Here is a 21,406-nt window from a genome sequence, read left to right as displayed (position 1 = left end):
GGGTGGGGGGGGGGGGGGGTGGGGGGGGGGGGGGGTGGGGGGGGGGGGGGGTGGGGGGGGGGGGGGGTGGGGGGGGGGGGGGGTGGGGGGGGGGGGGGGTGGGGGGGGGGGGGGGTGGGGGGGGGGGGGGGTGGGGGGGGGGGGGGGTGGGGGGGGGGGGGGGTGGGGGGGGGGGGGGGTGGGGGGGGGGGGGGGTGGGGGGGGGGGGGGGTGGGGGGGGGGGGGGGTGGGGGGGGGGGGGGGTGGGGGGGGGGGGGGGTGGGGGGGGGGGGGGGTGGGGGGGGGGGGGGGTGGGGGGGGGGGGGGGTGGGGGGGGGGGGGGGTGGGGGGGGGGGGGGGTGGGGGGGGGGGGGGGTGGGGGGGGGGGGGGGTGGGGGGGGGGGGGGGTGGGGGGGGGGGGGGGTGGGGGGGGGGGGGGGTGGGGGGGGGGGGGGGTGGGGGGGGGGGGGGGTGGGGGGGGGGGGGGGTGGGGGGGGGGGGGGGTGGGGGGGGGGGGGGGTGGGGGGGGGGGGGGGTGGGGGGGGGGGGGGGTGGGGGGGGGGGGGGGTGGGGGGGGGGGGGGGTGGGGGGGGGGGGGGGTGGGGGGGGGGGGGGGTGGGGGGGGGGGGGGGTGGGGGGGGGGGGGGGTGGGGGGGGGGGGGGGTGGGGGGGGGGGGGGGTGGGGGGGGGGGGGGGTGGGGGGGGGGGGGGGTGGGGGGGGGGGGGGGTGGGGGGGGGGGGGGGTGGGGGGGGGGGGGGGTGGGGGGGGGGGGGGGTGGGGGGGGGGGGGGGTGGGGGGGGGGGGGGGTGGGGGGGGGGGGGGGTGGGGGGGGGGGGGGGTGGGGGGGGGGGGGGGTGGGGGGGGGGGGGGGTGGGGGGGGGGGGGGGTGGGGGGGGGGGGGGGTGGGGGGGGGGGGGGGTGGGGGGGGGGGGGGGTGGGGGGGGGGGGGGGTGGGGGGGGGGGGGGGTGGGGGGGGGGGGGGGTGGGGGGGGGGGGGGGTGGGGGGGGGGGGGGGTGGGGGGGGGGGGGGGTGGGGGGGGGGGGGGGTGGGGGGGGGGGGGGGTGGGGGGGGGGGGGGGTGGGGGGGGGGGGGGGTGGGGGGGGGGGGGGGTGGGGGGGGGGGGGGGTGGGGGGGGGGGGGGGTGGGGGGGGGGGGGGGTGGGGGGGGGGGGGGGTGGGGGGGGGGGGGGGTGGGGGGGGGGGGGGGTGGGGGGGGGGGGGGGTGGGGGGGGGGGGGGGTGGGGGGGGGGGGGGGTGGGGGGGGGGGGGGGTGGGGGGGGGGGGGGGTGGGGGGGGGGGGGGGTGGGGGGGGGGGGGGGTGGGGGGGGGGGGGGGTGGGGGGGGGGGGGGGTGGGGGGGGGGGGGGGTGGGGGGGGGGGGGGGTGGGGGGGGGGGGGGGTGGGGGGGGGGGGGGGTGGGGGGGGGGGGGGGTGGGGGGGGGGGGGGGTGGGGGGGGGGGGGGGTGGGGGGGGGGGGGGGTGGGGGGGGGGGGGGGTGGGGGGGGGGGGGGGTGGGGGGGGGGGGGGGTGGGGGGGGGGGGGGGTGGGGGGGGGGGGGGGTGGGGGGGGGGGGGGGTGGGGGGGGGGGGGGGTGGGGGGGGGGGGGGGTGGGGGGGGGGGGGGGTGGGGGGGGGGGGGGGTGGGGGGGGGGGGGGGTGGGGGGGGGGGGGGGTGGGGGGGGGGGGGGGTGGGGGGGGGGGGGGGTGGGGGGGGGGGGGGGTGGGGGGGGGGGGGGGTGGGGGGGGGGGGGGGTGGGGGGGGGGGGGGGTGGGGGGGGGGGGGGGTGGGGGGGGGGGGGGGTGGGGGGGGGGGGGGGTGGGGGGGGGGGGGGGTGGGGGGGGGGGGGGGTGGGGGGGGGGGGGGGTGGGGGGGGGGGGGGGTGGGGGGGGGGGGGGGTGGGGGGGGGGGGGGGTGGGGGGGGGGGGGGGTGGGGGGGGGGGGGGGTGGGGGGGGGGGGGGGTGGGGGGGGGGGGGGGTGGGGGGGGGGGGGGGTGGGGGGGGGGGGGGGTGGGGGGGGGGGGGGGTGGGGGGGGGGGGGGGTGGGGGGGGGGGGGGGTGGGGGGGGGGGGGGGTGGGGGGGGGGGGGGGTGGGGGGGGGGGGGGGTGGGGGGGGGGGGGGGTGGGGGGGGGGGGGGGTGGGGGGGGGGGGGGGTGGGGGGGGGGGGGGGTGGGGGGGGGGGGGGGTGGGGGGGGGGGGGGGTGGGGGGGGGGGGGGGTGGGGGGGGGGGGGGGTGGGGGGGGGGGGGGGTGGGGGGGGGGGGGGGTGGGGGGGGGGGGGGGTGGGGGGGGGGGGGGGTGGGGGGGGGGGGGGGTGGGGGGGGGGGGGGGTGGGGGGGGGGGGGGGTGGGGGGGGGGGGGGGTGGGGGGGGGGGGGGGTGGGGGGGGGGGGGGGTGGGGGGGGGGGGGGGTGGGGGGGGGGGGGGGTGGGGGGGGGGGGGGGTGGGGGGGGGGGGGGGTGGGGGGGGGGGGGGGTGGGGGGGGGGGGGGGTGGGGGGGGGGGGGGGTGGGGGGGGGGGGGGGTGGGGGGGGGGGGGGGTGGGGGGGGGGGGGGGTGGGGGGGGGGGGGGGTGGGGGGGGGGGGGGGTGGGGGGGGGGGGGGGTGGGGGGGGGGGGGGGTGGGGGGGGGGGGGGGTGGGGGGGGGGGGGGGTGGGGGGGGGGGGGGGTGGGGGGGGGGGGGGGTGGGGGGGGGGGGGGGTGGGGGGGGGGGGGGGTGGGGGGGGGGGGGGGTGGGGGGGGGGGGGGGTGGGGGGGGGGGGGGGTGGGGGGGGGGGGGGGTGGGGGGGGGGGGGGGTGGGGGGGGGGGGGGGTGGGGGGGGGGGGGGGTGGGGGGGGGGGGGGGTGGGGGGGGGGGGGGGTGGGGGGGGGGGGGGGTGGGGGGGGGGGGGGGTGGGGGGGGGGGGGGGTGGGGGGGGGGGGGGGTGGGGGGGGGGGGGGGTGGGGGGGGGGGGGGGTGGGGGGGGGGGGGGGTGGGGGGGGGGGGGGGTGGGGGGGGGGGGGGGTGGGGGGGGGGGGGGGTGGGGGGGGGGGGGGGTGGGGGGGGGGGGGGGTGGGGGGGGGGGGGGGTGGGGGGGGGGGGGGGTGGGGGGGGGGGGGGGTGGGGGGGGGGGGGGGTGGGGGGGGGGGGGGGTGGGGGGGGGGGGGGGTGGGGGGGGGGGGGGGTGGGGGGGGGGGGGGGTGGGGGGGGGGGGGGGTGGGGGGGGGGGGGGGTGGGGGGGGGGGGGGGTGGGGGGGGGGGGGGGTGGGGGGGGGGGGGGGTGGGGGGGGGGGGGGGTGGGGGGGGGGGGGGGTGGGGGGGGGGGGGGGTGGGGGGGGGGGGGGGTGGGGGGGGGGGGGGGTGGGGGGGGGGGGGGGTGGGGGGGGGGGGGGGTGGGGGGGGGGGGGGGTGGGGGGGGGGGGGGGTGGGGGGGGGGGGGGGTGGGGGGGGGGGGGGGTGGGGGGGGGGGGGGGTGGGGGGGGGGGGGGGTGGGGGGGGGGGGGGGTGGGGGGGGGGGGGGGTGGGGGGGGGGGGGGGTGGGGGGGGGGGGGGGTGGGGGGGGGGGGGGGTGGGGGGGGGGGGGGGTGGGGGGGGGGGGGGGTGGGGGGGGGGGGGGGTGGGGGGGGGGGGGGGTGGGGGGGGGGGGGGGTGGGGGGGGGGGGGGGTGGGGGGGGGGGGGGGTGGGGGGGGGGGGGGGTGGGGGGGGGGGGGGGTGGGGGGGGGGGGGGGTGGGGGGGGGGGGGGGTGGGGGGGGGGGGGGGTGGGGGGGGGGGGGGGTGGGGGGGGGGGGGGGTGGGGGGGGGGGGGGGTGGGGGGGGGGGGGGGTGGGGGGGGGGGGGGGTGGGGGGGGGGGGGGGTGGGGGGGGGGGGGGGTGGGGGGGGGGGGGGGTGGGGGGGGGGGGGGGTGGGGGGGGGGGGGGGTGGGGGGGGGGGGGGGTGGGGGGGGGGGGGGGTGGGGGGGGGGGGGGGTGGGGGGGGGGGGGGGTGGGGGGGGGGGGGGGTGGGGGGGGGGGGGGGTGGGGGGGGGGGGGGGTGGGGGGGGGGGGGGGTGGGGGGGGGGGGGGGTGGGGGGGGGGGGGGGTGGGGGGGGGGGGGGGTGGGGGGGGGGGGGGGTGGGGGGGGGGGGGGGTGGGGGGGGGGGGGGGTGGGGGGGGGGGGGGGTGGGGGGGGGGGGGGGTGGGGGGGGGGGGGGGTGGGGGGGGGGGGGGGTGGGGGGGGGGGGGGGTGGGGGGGGGGGGGGGTGGGGGGGGGGGGGGGTGGGGGGGGGGGGGGGTGGGGGGGGGGGGGGGTGGGGGGGGGGGGGGGTGGGGGGGGGGGGGGGTGGGGGGGGGGGGGGGTGGGGGGGGGGGGGGGTGGGGGGGGGGGGGGGTGGGGGGGGGGGGGGGTGGGGGGGGGGGGGGGTGGGGGGGGGGGGGGGTGGGGGGGGGGGGGGGTGGGGGGGGGGGGGGGTGGGGGGGGGGGGGGGTGGGGGGGGGGGGGGGTGGGGGGGGGGGGGGGTGGGGGGGGGGGGGGGTGGGGGGGGGGGGGGGTGGGGGGGGGGGGGGGTGGGGGGGGGGGGGGGTGGGGGGGGGGGGGGGTGGGGGGGGGGGGGGGTGGGGGGGGGGGGGGGTGGGGGGGGGGGGGGGTGGGGGGGGGGGGGGGTGGGGGGGGGGGGGGGTGGGGGGGGGGGGGGGTGGGGGGGGGGGGGGGTGGGGGGGGGGGGGGGTGGGGGGGGGGGGGGGTGGGGGGGGGGGGGGGTGGGGGGGGGGGGGGGTGGGGGGGGGGGGGGGTGGGGGGGGGGGGGGGTGGGGGGGGGGGGGGGTGGGGGGGGGGGGGGGTGGGGGGGGGGGGGGGTGGGGGGGGGGGGGGGTGGGGGGGGGGGGGGGTGGGGGGGGGGGGGGGTGGGGGGGGGGGGGGGTGGGGGGGGGGGGGGGTGGGGGGGGGGGGGGGTGGGGGGGGGGGGGGGTGGGGGGGGGGGGGGGTGGGGGGGGGGGGGGGTGGGGGGGGGGGGGGGTGGGGGGGGGGGGGGGTGGGGGGGGGGGGGGGTGGGGGGGGGGGGGGGTGGGGGGGGGGGGGGGTGGGGGGGGGGGGGGGTGGGGGGGGGGGGGGGTGGGGGGGGGGGGGGGTGGGGGGGGGGGGGGGTGGGGGGGGGGGGGGGTGGGGGGGGGGGGGGGTGGGGGGGGGGGGGGGTGGGGGGGGGGGGGGGTGGGGGGGGGGGGGGGTGGGGGGGGGGGGGGGTGGGGGGGGGGGGGGGTGGGGGGGGGGGGGGGTGGGGGGGGGGGGGGGTGGGGGGGGGGGGGGGTGGGGGGGGGGGGGGGTGGGGGGGGGGGGGGGTGGGGGGGGGGGGGGGTGGGGGGGGGGGGGGGTGGGGGGGGGGGGGGGTGGGGGGGGGGGGGGGTGGGGGGGGGGGGGGGTGGGGGGGGGGGGGGGTGGGGGGGGGGGGGGGTGGGGGGGGGGGGGGGTGGGGGGGGGGGGGGGTGGGGGGGGGGGGGGGTGGGGGGGGGGGGGGGTGGGGGGGGGGGGGGGTGGGGGGGGGGGGGGGTGGGGGGGGGGGGGGGTGGGGGGGGGGGGGGGTGGGGGGGGGGGGGGGTGGGGGGGGGGGGGGGTGGGGGGGGGGGGGGGTGGGGGGGGGGGGGGGTGGGGGGGGGGGGGGGTGGGGGGGGGGGGGGGTGGGGGGGGGGGGGGGTGGGGGGGGGGGGGGGTGGGGGGGGGGGGGGGTGGGGGGGGGGGGGGGTGGGGGGGGGGGGGGGTGGGGGGGGGGGGGGGTGGGGGGGGGGGGGGGTGGGGGGGGGGGGGGGTGGGGGGGGGGGGGGGTGGGGGGGGGGGGGGGTGGGGGGGGGGGGGGGTGGGGGGGGGGGGGGGTGGGGGGGGGGGGGGGTGGGGGGGGGGGGGGGTGGGGGGGGGGGGGGGTGGGGGGGGGGGGGGGTGGGGGGGGGGGGGGGTGGGGGGGGGGGGGGGTGGGGGGGGGGGGGGGTGGGGGGGGGGGGGGGTGGGGGGGGGGGGGGGTGGGGGGGGGGGGGGGTGGGGGGGGGGGGGGGTGGGGGGGGGGGGGGGTGGGGGGGGGGGGGGGTGGGGGGGGGGGGGGGTGGGGGGGGGGGGGGGTGGGGGGGGGGGGGGGTGGGGGGGGGGGGGGGTGGGGGGGGGGGGGGGTGGGGGGGGGGGGGGGTGGGGGGGGGGGGGGGTGGGGGGGGGGGGGGGTGGGGGGGGGGGGGGGTGGGGGGGGGGGGGGGTGGGGGGGGGGGGGGGTGGGGGGGGGGGGGGGTGGGGGGGGGGGGGGGTGGGGGGGGGGGGGGGTGGGGGGGGGGGGGGGTGGGGGGGGGGGGGGGTGGGGGGGGGGGGGGGTGGGGGGGGGGGGGGGTGGGGGGGGGGGGGGGTGGGGGGGGGGGGGGGTGGGGGGGGGGGGGGGTGGGGGGGGGGGGGGGTGGGGGGGGGGGGGGGTGGGGGGGGGGGGGGGTGGGGGGGGGGGGGGGTGGGGGGGGGGGGGGGTGGGGGGGGGGGGGGGTGGGGGGGGGGGGGGGTGGGGGGGGGGGGGGGTGGGGGGGGGGGGGGGTGGGGGGGGGGGGGGGTGGGGGGGGGGGGGGGTGGGGGGGGGGGGGGGTGGGGGGGGGGGGGGGTGGGGGGGGGGGGGGGTGGGGGGGGGGGGGGGTGGGGGGGGGGGGGGGTGGGGGGGGGGGGGGGTGGGGGGGGGGGGGGGTGGGGGGGGGGGGGGGTGGGGGGGGGGGGGGGTGGGGGGGGGGGGGGGTGGGGGGGGGGGGGGGTGGGGGGGGGGAGGGGGTGGGGGGGGGGGGGGGGGGGGGGGGGGGGGGGTGGGGGGGGGGGAGGGTGGGCTAGGGGGGGGAGGGGGGGGAGGGGGAGGAGGGGGAGGGGGGGGGGGGGGGAGGAGGGGGGGGGGGGGGGGGGGGAGGGGGGGGGGGGGGGGGGGGGGGGGGGGGGGGGGGGGAGTGCCAAAGGTTCGCCACCACGGGGTTAGCCTGAGTCATTCAGGGTTTTTTCCATGTGGGTTTCCCCCCCAGTCAGTACTGGCCCCAAACAGTTTTGGTTTATTCCCCCCGATTTCCTCATGCCTTGCTGTGTATTTAATTTTCACTTCCCTTTTTTTTTTATTCCCCAGGTCCTCCAAAGTCCGAGAGTTGCATAGCTACTCACACACTCCACAGTCAGAGAAGCAGTCGCATAACCCCGTCTGCCACTGGCCTTGTTGTGGCTGAACAATCACAACCTGCTGCGGCTGTGACACAATTACGGGCTGGGTCAGCATGTTAACGGTCTCTGGATAACATAGGAAGAAGCAAAGAGGTAAGTTAAACAGTTGGCATCCTGAAGTTATGACAATACAGCAAAAGGTTCTTCAGGATAGGAGCAGCTTGTTTCGCCTAGCAGCAGATTCTTCCTCAAGGGAGCGAAAAATAATGGTGTTACAATTGCTCATGTGAAACAGATGGGACTTTGTAACCCACCTGAGGGACCTGACCCATAGGCTTGGTGCGGATGGAGCCAGCAGTATAAAGCTGGAGCTGGTCAAACTGAGAGCTCAAAACTTGCAGTTTAAAGCTGGAGCTAGTCAAACTGAGGCCATCCTCGAACTGGCATATCCTGCCCCTGAACTCCACGTGGAGTTTGGGGGTGGGGCGAGCCAAGCTGAATGCTTGCATTGTCCAACTGTGCACCTGCCCCCAAAATCTACATGGAGATGGGGCAGAGTGCAGTCGCTCCTAGAGGCTGGAGGTGCCGGCTGGCACCCTTTGAGGAGCAGTGCCCAGGGCCCATGCCCTGCTCGCTCCACCCTTGATACGCCTTTGTTCATTGCCTCTCCCATTATAAGATGATATGATGCCACTGAATGACAAAACACACATGAGTGAATTTTCAATCATCTCGAGACAAGAAGAGGCACCGTAGCAGAAGGAGGAACCACTGTTAATGGTGGAACAGCTCCATGAGTGACAACCCATCTTTCCCCAGATTAGTTCACAAGTAATAGTAAGGTTCAGAAACAGTAAAAAATAAATGAACATGAAGACAAGGTATTGGCTGGGATTATACGGTCATTGGCATCCTTTTCCTGATAACTCTTGATGGCAAGCCTAGAGAATAACAACAAACGAAACGCGTTGCAACCACCGCCTTTCAGTGCTCAGTCTAGAGTATTAAACAATAAAGTGCATGTGTATATTTGACATACAATACAATTACAACATTATTTTCTCTATACTCTAATATTGAGAACCGTAGCTTTTCACTACAACTGTCACAATAAAGTATCCCTTTAAATACATTGTGTCCAGTTCTTTGTTGATTCCGTTTCACTTTCCTATGACGATAATTATCTCCTGTTTCAGTCTCTGGAGATTCCAAAATTCAAGTAAGCTCCATATATAACGATACTTCCTATACCGATACAATTATCTCATGGTCTGGTCTCTGAAGATTCCAAGATTAAAGTAAACGCCATGTACAATAAACGGACTGCGCTATTTTTTAAACCGTTTTCGAAATATCTTCGTCAGATTATTTATACATCATAGTAGCCATAATCGGGGTAAATATTTATTGGTGAAAATTTTTCACATTCATCAGCCTCCCCATCTGGCTTTCTAGAGCCTAGAGAATATAAACACAGGTAATCCAGAAGAGATCCGTTGGCCCAGTCATGATGTATCCAGGAAAATGAAATGCTCTTTTGGGAATAATCAAAACGAAGAGTGGAAAAATGGCATGGGAGGTAGAGCTGGGAACTGTTGAAACCTGAAGGCCACAGATTCAGGGGAACACCCAGAATGGTAACCCAGGTGCGGTGCCTTTGAAGAGGAGAGGGGGTATTAAATTTAATAAAATAAATAAGATAGAGAAAGACTCCAGGCACAATTGTATGGGGGAAAGGTCCTTGGACTGAGACAGGAACATAAGGAGATCATGTGTGTATTATTTGCTCTTAAGTCACTTCCAAGTTATGGTGGCCCTATGAATTAATGAACTCTAAAACATAGGTGTCAAACTCACGGCCCTCCATGCTGGCAGGGGATGATGGGAACTGTAGTCCATAACATCTGGAGGACCACAAGTTTGACACCTGTGCTCTAAAACATCCTATCATTAACAGCCTTGCTCAGAGTTTGTAAACTGAGGGCCATGGCCTCCTTGATGGAGTCAGTCCATCCCATGTTGGGTCTTCCTCTTTCCCTGCTGCCTTCAGACGAGAATTTGATACACAAGATCATACAAAACAATTAATGATATTATGTCAAGACAAGAATTCCTTGGACAAGAATTTGGTACATAAGATCATACGAAACAATTAATGATATTATGTCATGTGGGGTGGAGGTGGGGGAGGAATAATCACCAAGAATACCATCCATCAGATTTGGCAACCCAACAAAAGTGGCTGAGAAATTACTTTTCCTTATAGTCCACTGAGAAGACAAGCTTTGCAGAAACCGAGAGAACAGTGACATGCTAAGGGCATTTCCTTTAACACGGACCTCTGACACAGATGGACCAAAAGACAGGGAATGATTCCCCGCCCCGCCCCCATGGTTAATGTACCAGAATCCATTTTTGACATGGTGATTTTCAAAGACCCTTATGAAAGTTACGCTGGACATGCAATCCATGCAATTCAAATAGTTTTTAACAAGCGTTATTTCATAACTTGGGTGCCTTATTGGGTCTTTTTTGGTTCTTTTCCTCTAGTGGTTATTCCTGGTGCAGCATATTCCAAACACCAATCACACATTGCGAGAAGAAGTGTTTCCTTTTATTAGTCCTAATTCTTCCCCCCCAGCATTTTCAATGAATGCCCCCTGGTTCTAGTATTGTGAACTCTACTAGTTGATTTGATATTACATCGATTTATGTCTGGCTTATCTGCCTGCAGATTTAAACTGCAGGTTTTTATGACAGACATAAAGTGATTTAATATCGAATCAACCATGAGAGAGAACAAAAACATGGGCAGAACAGGAAAATGCCCCTTGAAGCAAGAGGAACACACAAGCAAGGAAAATGAGGATGCAGAAAAGCCTCTAAGGCCCCTTCCGCACAGGCAGAATAATGCACTTTCAATCCACTTTCAATTCACTTTGCAGTTGGATTTTACTGAATAGAAAAATCCACTTGCAAACAATTGTGAAAGTGGATTGAAAGTGCATTATTCTGCCTGTGCGGAAGGGGCCTAAGACCCTGGAGATTTTGAAAGGCTGCTTCCACATAGACTTTGGTTCAGTCTGGCATCCAAACCTGAGCAGGCTTTTTCGAGGAATTTGCACAGCAGCATTATCCTCCAACTGTCCTCTTTCAGTATTTTTCTCTGCTCTGCTATAGGCTTTTATAAAACCAGTTTCATATGATCTTTTGGAAAGATGCAGTCAAAGCACTTTGTATGCCCTGTGGACAGAAGATGTGCACCTTTTCGGGGTGCATCTACGTCCACCCCATTTCACTTCTCTCAAGCATCCCTAGTATTGCCAGCATCTTTATGTGTAATATACCATCTAATTGTTTACATACCAGCTTTCTCTCAGCATTTGACATCCTGTAAATTTAATTTCTTTAGTCCAAAGACTCTCCCATTGATTCATACTTACATTTTCTTCAAAATTTTGCATCCATTTTACCATACGATCTTTTACTTGTTCTGTATCTGAATTATACTGCAATAATAATCCGTAAATTTTCCCTAACAAATGTCTTAAGGAAACTGGATGTTGTAAACAAAATGTTTTGTAATAATCTTAATTCCTCTTTGTTAAATCTCAAACCTCAAGCCAATAAATGGACTTTGGAGTACTGATCAGTAGTGTTTATTGATGAGGCATCGAAGAACCAATCTTGGCGAAGCCAGTTCTGACAAACCCGGCCTTTGCCATCCTCTTCATTCCATTGCAAGTCCCTCCCGCTTTCCCAAGAAATGTGTGAAAAACAGTCCCTGGAGTTGAGGCTCCCCAAGGTAGGTGGCAGATAGTAAGAGAAAGTCACCTGGCTTCCTACCCCCACAAGATAACAGATGTAACTCTAATTATCTACAAAGCGTGTGAAGTCATAAAGTAAAGATCAAGGAAAGATGGCAGTGGTAACATATAGCAGGCTGGTTACATATATCTTTTAGCAGCATTGATCTGTAGCTTTAAGCAGTTACATCGAGTTAGGAATGCATCTCAATCACATAGATACAATCCCCCTGACACTCAGACAAATATTAATTCCAAGAATCTTTCAAACCCATTTGTTAAATGTACATTGCAAACAGTTGAAGAAAGAGAGGTTTTCATCAGATAAGGATGATGCTTAAGAAGATTTCCATCAGATAAGGATTATTTGGCTAGACATTAATCCTACTCAGGAATTGATTTTCTTTTCATAATACTTCACAATATAAAAGATAAAAATAGGTCCTGTGCTTTGGGTAGTCAATGCCTAGGAAACAAGTTTGTATTTTAAAAGGAAAGGGGGAGAAAGTAGCAATTGCTGTGATTACAGGAAAATATAATCTCCCTAGAAATAAACAAAATTTTGGTGCAAAGACAAGGTTCTATAAACAAATAATATCTGAAATTGCAAATGACAGTCAAACTACTTGCAAAATTATTGGTTTGGATTACGCTGTAGATACTGGGTTGCCATAAATTGTCTGCGACTGACGGCAGTTTATGGACATATACTTGTAATCTGCCTTTAGTCTCAGCAGTGGCATAGGAGGTTAAGAGCTCATGTATCTAATCTGGAGGAACCGGGTTTGATTCCCAGCTCTGCCGCCTGAGCTGTGGAGGCTTATCTGGGGAATTCAGATTAGCCTGAACACTCCCACACACGCCAGCTGGGTGACCTTGGGCTAGTCACAGCTTCTCGGAGCTCTCTCAGCCCCACCTACCTCACAGGGTGTTTGTTGTGAGGGGGGAAGGGCAAGGAGATTGTAAGCCCCTTTGAGTCTCCTGCAAGAGAGAAAGGGGAGATATAAATCCAAACTCCTCCTCCTCCTCCTCCTCCTCCTCTTCTTCTTCTTCTTCTTCTTCTTCTTCTTCTTCTTCTTCTTCTTCTTCTTCTTCGAAACAGGCAGGTTATAAACTTAAATAAATAAATAACTTTGATTCTGCCCAGTTCCTGCCTCTGCTTCTGAGTGGCTTTTGTCAATCAGTTTACACCACCCTCAGCATAACCTTTTCAGTATTCAAAAAAGTCATCTTCTTTGGTTTTTGCAGGTAGACAAGCTGGTAGGATCCAGTCCAAACATCCAAAGACGACAGGACCTTATGGGCCTGTTAATCATGAACTAGAGTTCCTTTGAGCTGCAATGGTTGGTGGGGGCTGATGGAGCATTAAACAAACACTTGATTTTACAAGATTTTAGCTGCTATCTTTGTACAAAGCCGCAGCTTATCTGCAATTGAGTCTAGCCGATTTCGATGGCACATATTGTGCAATCAGCTTAATTGAATTAGGGATGCACAGACTTCTGTAGAGCTGCCAGTTCTGCTTTGAGAAATTCCTGGAAATTTGAGATTGGGGCCTGAGGAGGGCACAGTTTGGAGAAATGAAGTGAAATATAATGCCTTAGAACCTACTCTCCAAAGGTGCTATTTTCTCCACAGGAACTGATCGCAGTGTTTTGAAGTTCATGTATAATTCTGGGAAATCTCCAGGGCCCATCTGGATGCCAGTAACTCTACCCTCCTGAGATTTCTTAACATTTGGCTGATTTGCTCTCCAGTTCCAGAGGTGCCAGCAGGAGGAAATGTGTGTATGGGGCGGGGGGGGGGGGGGGGGTTGCAACATGTGCCAAACTTCTGATTAACTTGTCATGGGTTATTTCAGGTGGGTAGCTGTGTTAATGTGTAGCCGCAGAACCAAAAAATTAAGTTGAATTTGCAACACTTAGATGTACTGTTTGAAATTTTTATTCTCATCTGCATCAACTGTTATTGTTACTTATGTAAAATTTAAGCATCAAGCATTTCGATACATAGTATGTATTATATATGTTATATTTCTTATCTGTTCGCCACATATATTACATTGACTTATTACTGTGTACATTACCGCATTTCGAAAACCAATAAAAATACAATTTTAAAAAATGAAGTTGATTCGCACATTAAAATTTTTTAAATGGGTTGTTCTTCTCAAGTTCCCCTGAACAATTTTGGAGCTACTCAGTACCCTCCAATTTTTGCAATGGTCCAACTTTTGCCACTATATATTTTTCAAAATAATGAAACAAATGTAATAAAGATTTGCCTGACTTGTATAATATGTTCATATTGTTAGTATTAAGTCTTTTGCATGCAAAATCTGCATGTCAAGATACACACACACACACGCGCGCGTACAAAATCAAAAATATAGGCAACTTCCAAACAAAATATTAAAACAGATCTTATTTCACTGTAGTTTTGCTTTCCAAATAACAAACAATCCCTAATAACAATTTCCAAGAATCCCTAATAACAAACAAAAGGGATTTCCAAGAATCCTTTTAACTATTTGCAGCAAATTGTATTGTAATACTAGCAGATAAAGTGCAAAAATACAATCTACTTACCCAGTGCTTCTGCCTTTGTTGAAGTCTAGTATAGCTGTAAATGTATTTTATCTAAAAAAACAACTTGAATAAGTTCCCAAGACTGTGATTGGTTATTTATGTTCAAGGAAGTTGACTGAAAGTAAAAAAAAAACCACTGAAGCGAATTATCCCCCTTTGTTCACAGATTGGGTTTGTAGTTTGTAGAAAGGGAAACATCTGTGTCTGCAGGTGAGTCAAATTGAACAAAGAGGGTATGGCTTATTTGTGTGTTTCGTTTGTTTAGGAAAAGGCAGGATTTATACAGAAATGAAACTGGTGAGACTGTTTGGGCACCTTAGGCTATTTCTGCACGGCACAATTATACCAGGTTACAATCAGTATCTTACAATACGGGTCTATTTTATCCTGGTTTCTCCTTTCACATTGCTGCCTGTTTCTGTGAAGGAATCGAGTGAAGAAATACTCCAGTTTGTTTTGCACAAGCCCGGTTCTTTTGTATTTACACTGCAAACATATCCGTGCATGCGCAAGCATCCCTGGTGTCCTACATTCTGATTGGCTGTTGTTTTGGGGCAGCAGCAGGGGGGAATGAAGTTCCCCCTTTTCCCAGTTTTCCCTCGGTGATATGCCCACTAACATTCAGCCCAAGGTGTACATCTCCCTAGCTATGCGATCCAAGCAACCAGTACATGTACTGAACATGTATTGAAAACGGGGACATTTTGGGACTCCACTCCTGATCAACCCAGGCGAAATGGCACTTGGTCGATACCATGAGCAGAAAATGTGCTTGGGGGAATGTTTCAGGAAGGGCGGGCTGCAACAGTCGGCAGCTCAGCAGAGTTGAGAACTGACATGATGACATGTGGGGAGATCAGGTGGCTGGGCGAGAAAAATAAACTGGTTCTGCTCCCATGGTGTTTTCACGGTAGTGGGTTCACTGTGGTTTTATAAAAAAGAATAGTCAAATTGGAAATTTTTGAAAATCCCAGGATGAGGGAAATATTGCAGGACAAACCCGCTTTAGATCCAGGAACTGTGCAAACTTCTTGGCCAAACCGGAATCTTTCCCTTGCTCAACTGGGATAGTTGGACCGTGCAGAAGCAACCTTAATCATAATCAGAAATTCTTCTAGGGAAAAAAAGGATTTAATTGATTTAATTACATGTAATATTCATATCCTGCCTTTGGACTGTGCAGTCTAGAAAGTGGATTCCATAAACATTTACAAATAATTACAAGGTACAGAAAATTAAAGTTATAGTGACAGAAGTAAAATATGGTCCAGAAGCCCTTACTGCTGACCAAAGTTTTCTGGTTTTAACATAGGCCAGGCAAGACACACACATACATGCACCAAGATAATTAAAGAACCCAGAAGAGAAAGACTTGATGTACACCCTTTTGCTTCTGAGGCTCATTCCGCACATGCAGAATAATGCACTTTCAAACAGCTTTCAGTGCTCTTTGAAGCTGTGCAAAATCCACTTGCAAATAGTTGTGAAAGTGGTTTGAAAATGCATTATTTTGCATGTGCGGAAGGGGCCCCTGATTGATAAGTTCTCCAAGGAAAGGAGAGTAGAATACCTGACATAAGCTGTTAGTTTTTTGGGCCAAGGGCTGATGTAATGTTCAAGGGAGTTTATAAATTTTGCTGAAGGTATATTAAAAGTTTGTTTAAATAGGTTGTGAATTAGGAATAAAACAGTTTTAGAGAATAGCTATTCTATGTATGGTTTGATGAATATATATATATAAATGGTATTTATATTATATGTTCTTAATTATGAATGGAGAGAACTATGTTCTTTGTGCCTTTGAAAGTTAATAAGCCTCTGCTTCACAGAGAGCATTTTAGAAAAAGCCCAGTTGCCCAGGAGTATTGGAAACCTGCCTGAAGATTGAAGATTCTTAGAACTTCAAAGTACCACTGAGATTGCACCGTACTCCCTAAACTTGATATATTACATAAGGTCAGGGTGGCCAGAATGGAAGAGAAATCTTAGATGGTTAATTGCAATTGCTCTATTGAAGCGTAAAGTTTCGTCATGACATATGTGAGATTTATGGTTTTGTTTTGAACAGAGATGTATTCTTAGCCCTTTCTTATAAAAAAGGGCTAACTTTCTTTGTTGGTCCAGCCCTCTCCTGTTTGCCACGAGAATATCTGCTGGTTTGAATAAAAATTATTAATTAACTCAGCCTCTTGTCTCCTGGCATTTCTCACACTTTCCCTTCCAGGAGTAAGAGGGTAGCTTGCCCAAGTTGCTTTCGGAGCAACAAAGTGACCATATACTAAATAAAACAGGTTAGGTGTGAAACAGTATGGTGTAGTGATTAAGAGCAGGTGGACTCTAATCTAGTGCACCGGGTTTGATTTTCCCTCTCCTCTACATGAGCAGCAGACTCTTATCTAGTGAACAGGATTTGTTTCCTCACTTCTACATTTCTTCTGGATGACCTTGGGCTAGTTCCAGCTGATTCAGAACTCTCTCATCCCCACCTATCTCACAAAGTGGCCATGGTGGGGAGAGGAAGGGAAAGGGGTTTGTAAGCCACCTTGAATCTTCTTACAAGAGAGAAAGAGTGGATATAAATCCAAACTCTTCTTCTTCTTCTTCTCCAAACAGAGGTGTAACAGCAGCAACTCAACTCACAATACCTTTAGACAAGAAAGTTCTTTTTTAGCTTGGTGTCAGAGTACCAGATGTAGGGATGCACTGCTGACCCAGCAGCACCGTAAGTAGAGCGCTGGCACACCGGCGCTCCTACGGCCTTCTGGTCGCACCGCTCCCCCACCCCTCATCCCCCGATGAGTCACGGGTCATGAACTACCTGGCTCACAACCACCGGGTGTCCCGGACAAAGGGACAATGGTCTTGCCCCCAGGTGAGGATTAGGCCCAGACGCTGATGCTCCTCTCCGCACGTAGCAGCCAGGTGAGATCACGCATCACATGATGATCTCTTAGTCTCCCACTCTCCCGCTCTCCCAGAATTCCCCCCGTTCCGCCCTTCTACACGCCCCCGCTAGAATAATAATAAAAGGTGCCAGGAACCAGCACGCGGCAGAGTCGCTAGGAACACGGACACCCGCGCTCCCGCTGCTGGCACTCTCCACCAGATGTTATCACCGCGTCTCGTCTCGTTCTTGCGCTGACCTCGCGGTCACGACTACACCAGAGCTCTGTCCAGAACAGGAAAAAGCCAGAAGCCAGAGGTGGGAGTCAAAAGCAGTCCATGACTGAATTTTCCAAGGAATCATGTGAGGGTCTGAAGGCCAGAGGCAGGAAATGATGTCAAAGGCGGGCACAATCCGAAAAGGGAAGGGCAAATTTAAGCTCAATATCAGCTTGGTCTGCTGATGTTCCCCAGCCTGAACACATGAACGGAAGAGGTGTCCTGTTAGATCAGACCAGTGATCCATGTGGTTCAGCATCCTGTTTCACACAAAGAGCCAACAGACTGGGCAAAAAGGCACCGGCCTTTCACTGCTGTTGCCTCCTAAGTCTGATATTCAGAGGTTTGCTGTGTCTGGATATGGAGGTTCCCTTTTGTCACTATGGCTGGTAGCTACTGATGGACCTGCTCTCCATGGATCTATTTAATCCAGTTTTAAAGCTCTCAATGCTTGTGGTCATTGTGGTGTCCAGTGGCACTGAATTCCAAAATTAATTACTTAGTGAAGAAATACGTCCCGGATCTATTGTCCGTCAAATTCATCGGATGTTCCTAAGTCCCTTCCGCACATGCAGAATAATGCACTTTGAATCCACTTTCAATGCACTTTGCAGTTGGATTTTACTGTGCGGAATAGCAAAATCCACTTGCAAACAATTGCATAAGCATAAGCATTTTATTGTCATTGTGCACGCATAACGAAATTTACAGCAGCATTCCTCGATGCACACAATTTCAGACTCATACCCCATCCTCACTTTCCCCTTCCTCCACCCATCCCTACACAGCCCCAAACACATCAACACGAAGCCGCGGAGTTCAGCATCGCCACAGCTCTAGAGTAGAAGCTGTCTCTAAACCTCTTTGTCCTAGTTTTGGTAGACCTGTAGCGTCTGCCGGGTGGTAACAGTTCAAAAAGAGAGTGTGCTGGATGAGACGGGTCTCTCAGAATATTTTGGGCTTTCTTTAGGCTTCGGGAATTATAGAGTTCTTCCAAGGAGGGGAGAGGGCAGCCGATAATCCTCTGTGCAATAGTGATCACCCTTTGGAGCGCCTTCCTATCTGCCACTGCGCAACTGGAGAACCATACACAGATGCAGTAGGTTAAGAAAGTGGATTGAAAGTGCATTATTCTGCATGTGCAGAAGGGGCCCTAGTATCCAAGGCAACTAGTAGTATGAGAGAGGTAGGGGGAAAAGTCTCATTATCCAGTTTCTCCAACCCATACATAATGCTACAAACTTCTACCTTGCCCTCCCCCCCTCCATCCCCCGTGTATGTAAAATGCCATCAAGTCACAATCAACTTGTGGAGATTCCATAGGATTTTCGAGGCAGGTGATTAGGAAGAGGTGGTTTGCCATTGCCTTTGTCTGGCTTCCTGCTTGGTGGCACCGACTCTGCTTAGCTTCTGAGATCTGATGAGATCAGGCTGTACTATACTATTCCACATCTCTCATGCCTCCCTTAATCGTCTCTAAACTGAAAAGTCCCAGACTCCTTAGCCTTTCTTCATAGGAAAGATGCTCCAGTTAATGAAGCCACAAACCTCTCGCAGCACAGCAATGAGCTGTCCTTATCTCACCAGCGCATGACTTGAATGGCTGTTAAACAGCTTTGTGGCTGCAGTAGTGGAATTACCTGGGTGGAGCTTCATTTCCTTGTTGCCTTGCAGGCTACTAAACATCTGTGCAGTAGGTACAATTCATTCTCCCACTAGGTCATGGATAGTTGGGTGAGGTAGTGAAATTATGTGAGAAAGGGGATGTGAGAAAGGACTGGCTAAGTAGTTATGCAGTTTTTGGGATGAAAACATGCCCAGGATCGGAGCCTGCAGAGCAAACATCCTGAGGCAACCTTCAGCAAAAGGCGGCAGGGAGAATCCCCTTAGCAGCACACAAAAAGCCGGTCGCAAGCAGAGGAGGAAACTGACCAGAGAGCAAAACAGCCGGCAGCCTCTTTCCCCCTCTGTTGTCTTTGCTGTCTGGAAAGCACCCAGAAGCTGCCTCCTTTTATAACTTCCTCCATACATCTTATTATAGGCAGAGGCGTGCCAGGGGTAAATGGCGTCTGGAGACAAATTGTCTCCAGGACGCCCTCCAGGCTCCGCCCCCCACTGCCCTCGACCCCACCCATGTCACCATGGACATGGGCAAGGTCTAGGGTGCCCGGCAGGGGGGAAGGAAGGGGGAGTCCAGGGCGGGGTTGAGGGCGCTTGGAGGCAGCAGGAAGTCCTGCTGTCTCGTCTGTTTTGCGTGCCTCGGACAGGGTTGAGGCACGTGAAAACGAGACAGCAGGACTTCCTGGTCACGTGAGGGGCCGATTTTGCGCCCCCCCACGTGGCCAGAAGAATGACGCCTGGGGACAAGGGGTACCCCTTTTCCCTAGGCAGATACGCCACTGATTATAGATATGTGGAGTGAAAAGAGGCAGCTCCACAAGATTTTTGGGATGGTGCTGGGGTGGCAGGGTTTGGGGACAGGACCTGGGCACTATATAATGCCATACAAAGCACCCCCCAAAGCTGCCATTTTCTCAGAGGGGACTGATCTTGGTCATCTGGAGATCAACTAAAATAGTGAAAGATGTCCAGGTGCTAACTGGAGGCTGGCAGCCTGACAAATCCATCAGGTGAGCAGGCATCTTGTGTGGAAGCTGAAAGGGATGGCTGTTTCCATGTAAACAGAGGCTACTTCTGCACATGCAGAATAATGCACTTTCAAACTGCTTTCAGTGCTCTTTGAAGCTGTGCGGAATGGCAAAATCCACTTGCAAACAGTTGTGAAAGTGGTTTGAAAACGCATTATTTTGCGTGTGCGGAAGGGGCTAGAGAAAAGGCTCCCATGTTATATTCTGAGCACCCCATTAAACAGGAATTAAGATTCTTCTTTTTTAAGTTAAGAGATGAGGGAAAGCAGGAGCTGGAGGCAACAGGGGAGTCTCAGCTACGGTTGCAATGGGTCTGGGGGAAACGGATTCCTTGAACTATCTGCTGCCATTTCAAGATTCAATTAGTAGACTCTGTTCTAGGTTTTCTGGAACCTGTATCTTTCCAGGGCAATGTGGGGTTGCTAATACGGTTCCCAGTCCCCCCCCCCACCCCAGTGGGGGTGTTGATACAAATAAAAACTATCCAGGCCCAAATTTAAGGTGCCTTTTTGGGTAAAAATGTGAAGCTAAGTAAAAAGCAGAAGTGTCAAGGTAGAAGTGCCAAGGCACTGCAGTCGTCCTGAGGAAACAGATGTATCCTCAGTGTTGAGTAGAAATGTGAATAACGTTATTGCTGAGTCAAAGGTATGCACAGAAATCAAACAGACAAACAAACCGTTAATGGCATAAACAAAGAAGTACCAGTATACAAAATGAATTAAAGCTAGATAGCTAAGACTAATACCTAGATTTATCTCTGCGACCAAAAACCTTATGTAAAAACTTGGCAACCATCTCTGTAGTATGTGGCTGGTTGCCACTCAGCAAATATGATACTGTGTCCTTATCTGATCTTCTTCAAAATGGCTTCGAGGAAAAAATGAGCGAAGATCCTCTAAATCATTACATTGAAGAAGTACGTGTTCTGTAGTCTCAGGCACAGGAACACACTCTGTTCTCCTATGGAATATTGTTTGGGCATTTGTTTGGGCAGTGGGTAATACGCACAGAAATAACTTGTTCGTATCAGTAGAGTAAACTGGGACAGGCGGGTGGGCAGGACAGGCGGGTGGGCGGGATAGGCGGGTGGGCGGCCGCGCACATGCGCGCACAGCCGCAGGAGCGCACGGCCTTCTGTGACAGGGCGGGAAACGGGAGCGCCCCAGAAGGCCATGTGCTCTTGCGGCTGCGCACGGGTGGCTGCCGCACTGCCTTGCGCCCCAGAAGGCAGTGAGGCAGCCTTAAAAAAACTGGGACACTTGAAAAAACCCGCGGGATGTGGGACAAATTGTTTTAAGGCGGGATTGTCCCGCCAAAAGGGGGACGTCTGGTCAGCCTACAGTAAAGTGATTTCCTGGAATGACAACACAATTTTTGGGTTGTTGGTGTAACAAAAAACCCTTTACCAAAAGAGATGAAACCCGTAACATTTTTTAAAAAGGAAAAAGGGCCTCCCTGGAATGGCCAGGCAATAGCAGGTGGTCTCTCACTCACTGTGGAGGGTCCAGTGGAATGGAGGCAAATAAAGCATTTCCTGCCTAGCTGTTCGCTGCGGAGAGGCTTCAACCTGGGATTTTTTCAAAAGAATTGCTAGTTTCGAGTTGGGGGAAATAAAATGGGGCAGACTCATTTTGAAGGCAGGACCTGTGTGAAGTCCCCCCCCCCCAAAAAAACAGGTTTTATAGCATCCTACAACCATGTTTGTGGGCCAATGTGGAAAGTGCCTTTGTGAAACAAATAGACCATAACAAGGAAGTGTGGAAAACACGGAGTTTTGAGCTAAAAGGTAAGTATTTTAAATCACTGATCAGTCATTATAAGAGTAGGAAAATTAAATGAATGAGGCCCGATTTATTAGCCTGATTGCTTGTAGCCTGCCGCTCCATTCCCCATCCCTCTCCTTCCCCCCGCCCCGTAAGAATCAGCAAATAGAACTGAGCCTGTGTCAACAGGTGTCTACTTAAGTATATGTAAAAACAAACCCTATGGTCCAATTCACTTGAAACTGTGGAGATCATTAGATTAGAGTGAAAAGTATTTTATGTGCAAGTTTGGTGCCATTATCTGTAGGAACAGCTGGCCCCACACCTTTATTCCCCATTGAAAGTAATGGGTCCTGAAGCTCC

The sequence above is a fragment of the Sphaerodactylus townsendi genome, linkage group LG10 (genome assembly GCF_021028975.2).
Source record: "Sphaerodactylus townsendi isolate TG3544 linkage group LG10, MPM_Stown_v2.3, whole genome shotgun sequence".
NCBI classification, from domain to species: domain Eukaryota; kingdom Metazoa; phylum Chordata; class Lepidosauria; order Squamata; family Sphaerodactylidae; genus Sphaerodactylus; species Sphaerodactylus townsendi.
The sequence above is the reverse complement of the archived record's forward strand: the minus strand, read 5'-3'. Positions refer to the sequence as shown.